This window comes from Tachyglossus aculeatus, chromosome 2 (assembly GCF_015852505.1).
Source record: "Tachyglossus aculeatus isolate mTacAcu1 chromosome 2, mTacAcu1.pri, whole genome shotgun sequence".
NCBI classification, from domain to species: Eukaryota; Metazoa; Chordata; class Mammalia; order Monotremata; family Tachyglossidae; genus Tachyglossus; species Tachyglossus aculeatus.
In genome coordinates, this window is record NC_052067.1 from 99,739,305 (window position 1) to 99,747,448 (window position 8,144).

Here is an 8,144-nt window from a genome sequence, read left to right on the forward strand (position 1 = left end):
TTCCCAGAATCCCAAATCATACAAATCCACCAGAAATCTCTAGTACTTTATGCCCTTATTTATACCATCCCCTTCTAGACCATAAGCTCCTGGTGGGTAGAGAATGTGTCTAACAACTCTGTTGTATTCTCCCAAGGGCTTAGTACAGTGCTCTGCACTCAGGGCACACTCGAGAAATGCCATTGATTGATTGAGCCTGAGGACTTAACTCTTCATTCAGGTACTTATTCTGATTCCTCTATTCATAAATATTCTTATGTTTGTCTCCCCCATTAGAGTGTAAACCACTTGTGGTCAGGGATTGTAGCACTTCCCAGGTGTTTAGTGCACTGATGACCACTCAGTGGGCACTCACTAAATACTATGACTTCTGCTAATAACTAAGAACTGATCCTAGGCCTCAGTCCAGCCCTGGCAATTTTAAAACTGGCAGTATTAGCATTGGTATAGAAGACAACAGGGTGCCTTCACCATCATCATCAAATGCCATCGAGTCCTTTCCAATCCACAATGACTCTGGACATATTTTCTCCAGAACATCCTATCTTCTGCCATAGCTGAAGTTGTTCTGATATGCATATCCATAGAGTTTTCTTGGTAAAAAATCTGGAAGTGTTTTACCTTTACCTTCTTCCAACAATGTGCCTTACAGTATAAATTATTTAAAAGGTTAAATTGCTATATTAAATAATCCCTTGACCTCTTCCATGATAAATGGAAGCAGTGTGACTCAGTGGAAAGAGCCCGGGCTTTGGAGTCAGAGATCATAGGTTCGAATTCCGCCTCTGCCACATGTCTGCTGTGTGACCTTGGGTAAGTCACTTAACTTCTCTGAGCCTCAGTTCCCTCATCTGTCAAATGGGGGTGAAGACTGTGAGCCCCACGTGGGACAACCTCATTACCTTGTTTCCCCTCCCCAGTGGTTAGAACAGTGCTTTGCACATAGTAAGCACTTAACAAATGCCATTATTATTATTATTATTATAAATGAAGCATTGCTCTAATATGTCCTGCCCCAATCCTGGATTACCTTCAGGGAGACGTGTTCAGATGAAACCCCAACACAGGTTCATATACTCATGAAAAAGAAAGGGATTGAATAATTTATAAAAAAAAACATCAACATCACCCACCTGATTTGGGGTAAGTGATTATAAAGATATCACTGTCTTTGATTTCAAAGTCATCCAGGGTTTTTAGGAACTCTAGATCAGTAAATGAGCGTTAACAAATTGAAGTTTTTAAATGACACCAAGTAGTTCTCCTTCCCCTGGGCTGTAGTCTCCTGTTTTTCCATGGTTCCAGGGATCTGCAAGGAAGAGCAGGGAGTTGATCAGAGTTGTTGAATTCCACCCCCTTCCCTCAGCCAAATAAAGGATTTTAAGGAGAAAGAAGAAGCTGTACTCACACCATCCCTTCACTGGTGAAAAACTTCAAATGAATCAATCAATCATATTTATTTAGTGCTTTCTGTATGCAGAGCACTGTACGAAACCCTTGGGAAGTACAAATCAGCAACATATAGAGATGGTCCCTACCCAACAATGGGCTCACAGTCTAGAATAGGGAGGCAGACAACAAAGCAAGTAGACAGGTGTCAATACCATCAGAATAAATAGAATTGTAACTACATACACATCATTAATAAAATACAGAGTAATAAATATGTTCAAATAACACAAGTGCTGTGAGGAGGGGAAGGGGGAAGGGCGGGGGGGCGATGGGGAGGGCAGGAAGAGGAGAGGAAAAGGGAGGTTGAATCTGGGAAGGCCTCCTGGAGGAGCTCTCAAAGTAAGCGGTGAGTGCTTGGGAGCATGCAATGTAGTGGAGTTGGTAGACATGTTCCCTGCCCACAATGAGCTTGTAATCTAATGGGCATACAGACATTAATGTAAATAAATAAATGACAGATATGTCCATGAGTGCTGTGGGGCTGAGGGAGGGGTGAATAAAAGGTGCAACTCCAAATGCAAGGGTGATGCAGTACACTCGCTCCTCTGCTGCTAACCTCCTCACTGTGCATCGTTCTCACCTGTCCTGTTGTCGACACCTGGTCCACGTCCCTCCTCTGGCCTGGAATGCCCTCCCCCCACACATCCGCCAAACTAGCTCTCTTCCTCCCTTCAAAGCCTTACTGAGAGCTCACCTCCTCCAGGAGGTCTTCCCTGACTGAGCGCCCCCTTTTTTCCACTCCTCCTCCCCTCCCCATTGCCCCCCCGCCCTACCCCTTCCCCTCTCCAGAGCACTTCTATATATTTGTACATATTTATTACTCTATTTTATTTGTACATATTTACTATATTTTACTAATGATGTGTATACAGCTATAATTCTATTTATTCTGATGATATTGACACCTATCTGCTTGTTTTGTTTTTTTGTCTGTCTCCCCCCTTCTAGACTGTGAGCCCATTGTTGGGTAGGAAATGTCTCTATATGTTGCCAATTTGTACTTCCCAAGTGCTTAGTACAGTGCTCTGCACACAGTAAGCACTCAATAAATAAGGTTGAATTGACGGAAAGAGGACATTAGGGCCTAGTTGGGGTATGTCTCTTAGAGGAGATATGCTTTTAATAAGGCTTTTAAGGTGGGGAGATTGATTGTCTATTGGATATTTAAAAGAGAGGGCATTGCAAGCCAGAGGCAGGACATGGGCAAGAGGCCCACAGTAAGACAGATGAGATCGAGTTACAGTGAGTAGGAAGGCATTACAGAGTGAGGTCTGTGGCCTGGGTTGGAGTAGGAAATCAGGGAGGTAAAGGAGGAATGAGTATGGCCTGAAGTGGGGAGAGACAGTAGACAGGTAGGTTAATGAGGAAACTGATACAGTAATCAAGGTGGGACAAGGTAAGTGCTTGGATTAATATGGTAGCAGTTTGAATGGAGAGAAAAGGGTGGGTTTTTAGCAATATTGTGAAGGCTGAACACTCATAGTATTTGATGACATCGCATATGTGGGTTGAATGAGAGAGATGAGTCAAGGATAATGTCAGTTATGGTCTTGTGAGACAGAGTGGATGGTGGTGCTGCCTACAGTGATGGGAAAATCTTGGCGAGGACAGGGTTCAGTGAGAATGCGAGGAGTTGTTTTGGACATGTTAAGTTTGAGGTGTCAGCAGGACATCCAAATAGAGATCAGACTGTAGAGAAGGAGCGAGATCAGGGCTGGTGATGTAGTTGTGGTCGTAGTAGGTGTGATAGTCGAAACCATGGGAGTAAATGAGTTCTCCAAGGAAGTGTATGCATATGGCAAATAAAAGGGAACTCAGAACTGAGCTTTGAGGAACTCCCATAGTTAGAGGGTGGGAGGCATTCACTCATTCATTCATTCATCCAATCATATTTATTGAGTGCTTAATGTGTGCAGAGCACTCTACTAAGTTCTTGGGAGAGTACAATACAACAACAAACAGACACATTCCCTGCCCACAATGAACTTACAGTCTAGAGGAGGAGGACGAACAACAAGTAGAAGCCCATGGAAGAGACTTAGAAAGAGTGGGCAGAGAGATAGGAGAAGAACCAGGAGATGACAGTGTCAGTGAAGCCAAGGTTGGACAATTTTTCCAGGAGAAGGGGGTGGTTGGCAATGTTTAAAGCAGCTTAGAGGTTGAGCAGGATTCAGATGGAGAAGAGGCCATCGGATTCGTCAAGAAGGAGATCATTGGTGACCTTGGAGAGGACAATTTTAGTGGGGTGAAGGGGGAGGACGCCAGATTGAAGGGGTCAAGGAGAGAATTGGTAAAGAGGAAGTGGAGGCAGGCAGTTGAGAAAGTTGAGAGGAGGAAGTTGAGAAGCAGCAGCCACTTAACTTCTCTGTGCTTCAGTTACCTCCATCTGTAAAATCGGGAATAAGACTGTGAGCCCCATGTGGGACAACCTGATTACCTTGTATCTACCCCAGGGCTTAGAACAGTGCTTGGCACATAGTAAGTGGTTAACAAATACCATTATTGTTATTATTATTAATAATAATATTAGTAGACAACTTGCTCATGGAGTTTGGAGAACTAAGAGGGATATGGGGTAATAAATGGATCATGATGTAGGGTCAAGGGAGGGTTTTTTAGGACAGGGGAGACCTGAGCATGTTGGAAAGCAGTAGAGAAGAAGCCATCCTTCAGTCTGCCGCCCAAATTATTTTTCAAAAAAAACCTTTCAATCCACATCGCCCCAGTCCTCAAGAACTTCCACTGGTTGTCCATCCACCTCTGCACCGAACATAACCCATGTACCATTGTCTTTAAATTGTACCCTCCAAGTGTTTAGTACAGTGCTCTGTGCACAAAAGACACTCAATAAATATTATAGATTGATTGATTTAAAACAATCAGCTTGACCCTCCTCCCTGACTTCAGTGATTTGCTATTGCAATCAGTCTGCACAGTTCACTCCTCTAAAGCCAATTTATTCAAAGTCCCTTGATCTTGTCTATCTCACCACCGATCCATTGCCCATTTTGTTCATCAGGGCTGAAAGTCCATTCCCCTTGATTTACAACAGAACTCTTCTCTCGCCAGCTTCAAACCTTATTAAAATCACATCTCCTCCAGGACACCTTCCCCAATTAAGCCCTCTTTTCCCCTACTCCTTCTGCCTTCTGCGTCACCTCTCGCTAGGATCTGTATCCTTCAAACGCTTGCTGTTCACTCCACCCTCAGCCCCATACACTTTGAATATCTACCTCCCGTTGTAAACTGTAAGCTCCTTTTGGGTAGGGTACATGTCTACCAACTCTGATGTATTGTACTTTCCCAAGTGCTTAGAAGAGAGCTCTGTGCATCGTAAGAGCTTAATAAATACCATTGATTGATAAATTGATCATTGATCGATTAACAGAATATTAAAACGACCTCACTAGTTCTTCGAAAAATCAGCCAACTAATTCAAAGAAAAATAAGTGCACTTGACTAAGAGAGGTATCAGTGGTTGAGAAGCAGCATAGCTCAGTGGAAAGAGCCCAGGCTTTGGAGTCAGAGGTCATGGGTTTGAATCCCAGCTCTGCCTATTGTCAGCTGTGTGACTTTGGGCAAGTCACAACTTCTCTGGGCCTCAGTTACCTCATCTGTAAAATGGGGATTAAGACTGTGAGCCCCCTGTGGGACAACCTGATCACTTTGTGACCTCCCCAGCGCTTAGAACAGTGCTTTGCACATAGTAAGCGCTTAATAAATGACATTATTATTATTATTATTATTATTATTATTATTGAGGCACAAGGCTCTTCCTGAAAAAAATGGACAGTGGAGAATGGAAGCACTTACCTGGGTATAAATACCAGGTGAAACCAAACCCTCTTTCATGTGAATCACCCACTCCATTGGAAAACTCATTTGCTCCCGTGGCTTCAACTACCATCTTTTTGCTGACGATTCCCAAATCTGTCTCTCCAGCCATGATAACTCTCCTTCTCTACAGTCTCACGCTTTCTCCTGCCTTCACGACAGCTCTACTTGGATGTCCTGCCAACACCTTAAACTTAACATGTTCAAACTTGTTCTCACACAAACTTGTCTTCCCCCCGGCTTTCCGATCACTGTTTAAAGCACCACCACACTCCCTGACTCACAAACCCGGAAACCTCGTCTTATCTTCAACTCGTCTCTCTCATTCAATCCACGTATTCAGGCTGCCACTAAATTCCGTGGTTCAACCTTCACGACATCACTAAAATCTGCTCCTTCCTCTCCATGCAAACTGCTACCATGTTAATCCAAGCACTTATCCTCTTGCACCTTGATTACTGTGTCAGCCTCCTTGCTGACCTCGATGCCTCCTGTCTCTCCCCATTTCAATCCATACTTCATTCTGCTGCCCGAATCATTTCTCTACAGTTCCCCCACTCCTCGAGAACCTCCAGTGATTGTATATCCACCCCTGCATCAAACAGAAATTCTTTATCATTAACTTTACAGCACTTACTCACCTTGCCCCCTCCGACCTTATCTCGCTGCACTCCTATTACAACCCAGCCCATATACTTCACTCCTCTAATGCCAGATGATGCACTGTACCTCAGCCTCATCTATCTTACTGCTAACCTTCTGACCACATCCTGCCTCTGGCTGGAATGCCTTTCCTTTTCATATCTGAAAGACAATCATTCTCCCCATCTTCAAAGCCTTATTAAAGGCACAGCTCTTCCAAGAAGTCTTCTCTAACTCAGTTCTTCTTCTCCCACTCCTTTCTGTGTCACCGATGCACTTAGATTTGCTCCCTTTATTCACCCCTCCCTCAACCCCACAGCACTAATGTCCATATCTGTAATTTATTTATTCATATTAATGTCAGTCTCCTCCTCTAGAGGAAACGTGTCTACCAACTCTGTTCTGTTGTTCTCTCTCAAGTGTTAGTACAATGCTCTGCTCACAGTAACTGCTCAATAAATACAGTTGATTGATTGATAAATGATTACCCATATTAAGTCCCTCAATTCTTTTCTTTGAGCTGTAGAGAGCTGACTAACTTGAATGAGTGGTGGTCAATAGGAAAGAACCCTTCAACTTGGACTGTTATTAGAGAAACCTGAAACAAAATTCAAAGTCCCTGGGCAGGAAACCAACCTATTCTGGTGTTGAAACTGCCATGCTGAGGCCCACAAATTTCCTTTAGATAATTAGGGTATATCAAAATGATTACCTTTTTGGGATGGCTTTACTCTTTGGCAACCCGTCTTCTACTTAGGGTAGTTCACCTGCAACAGACAAGATAGATACAATCCCAAGACGAGCCACTGAGGCAAAGAGTCCTCTGCTTCTCCAAAAGTGAATTTAGGGAATGGATTCCTGCCCTTGCCTCTTTCTTCCTTTGCAAGAACTGATAAGATGTCCTAAAATGGAAGTTTTCAAAATGTGATGAATCCCAAAAACCTGAAGACAGATATTGACACTGATAAACTAGGTTCCCACTCAGCATCACGTTAAAAAACTACAGACTGTTTTCTAATCTCTGAAGACCTGGAAACCTGGTCTCATTGCTCAATGCTTCATAAGCACTTAACATTGGAGGGGGAGGGGATTTTATTGGAAGGACACAAGCTGTTACGCCATAAAACCAGAGGTGGTTAACATCAATCTATTGCCAAGATTCCACAGTCCATCAGGATCTGATAACCCTGGGGTTAAACACCTGTTCTTCAAGGGGGCATCCTGACATCATTGGGAAGCAGCTGGACCTCAAAGAAAGATCGAGGATGGGAAATCAGATTCTGAGACAGAACCCCTGTTTGTTTCTGGATGTTCCTTGTTAGAACCTGAGAAAACTCAATCCCAGATTGTACTTGCAGATCATCGCAGAACTGACATTGCCCCCTGGCAGTGTGCAACCGCTACTCAGAGTGGACTCCTCTTGCAAAGCTGGTAGCCTCACTTTCAGGCTGCCAGACTCCTGCGTGTCCTTTGGGAGGGGAGGGAGCCTGTTCCACTCTGTAACAGGAGAGGTTTCAAAAGGTACCTAGCAACATTTCCTAGGGAATGCTCGTTCTGGTCAGGGAATGGGTCTAACAACTCTGTTATATCGTACTCCACCGAGCACTTAGTACGGTGCTCTGCACACAGTAAGTGCTCAATCAATTGATCGATTGATTAACTGAACAGACTGTGGAGCTGGGACAAGGGACTTTGCTTCTCTATCTGTTCCTTCTGTTATGCCCTTTCCCCTTCCAGAGTCCTTCTCCATTTGTACCCCTTTGCGGCTAGCTCAATGGGTAAGGCTAGTCACGTGGTTAGGATATATGGTGAGGTGAGGAAATGGAGTTGCAAGACAGAAGACCCTAAGTAAAGCAAGTTACGGAATTCCAGGACTAGGGAAACCAATAAATACTGTCAACTGATTGACTGAAAAATGAAGAACAGATAGAAGTTGGCACCCAATGGGTTGGGTATCAGAGAGGTTTACTAGGGTCAGATGGGTTGATGGGATTAGAGTCCATATCCTTCCAACTCTGTAGGAGGAAGGCCTCAGAAGAAGAACAAAGGGCACCCGAGGAAGGAGAGGTATGGATCTCACAGTTGAAGTTCTATCTCCTGTGCACAGCTTTTAACCCATGCATAGCTGCCGGGAAGCAACATGGCTTGGTGGATAGAGCACAGGCCTGAGAGTCAGAAGAACCTGGTTTCTGATCCCGTCTCTGCCACTTGTCAGC

The 8,144-nt window shown here is 44.1% G+C and overlaps 1 pseudogene; it reads right to left on the minus strand.

The window, feature by feature from the left end:
• Positions 1–6,699, minus strand: part of LOC119939604 — a 33,581-nt pseudogene extending 26,882 nt beyond the window's left edge.
• Positions 6,700–8,144: the final 1,445 nt, after the last annotated feature.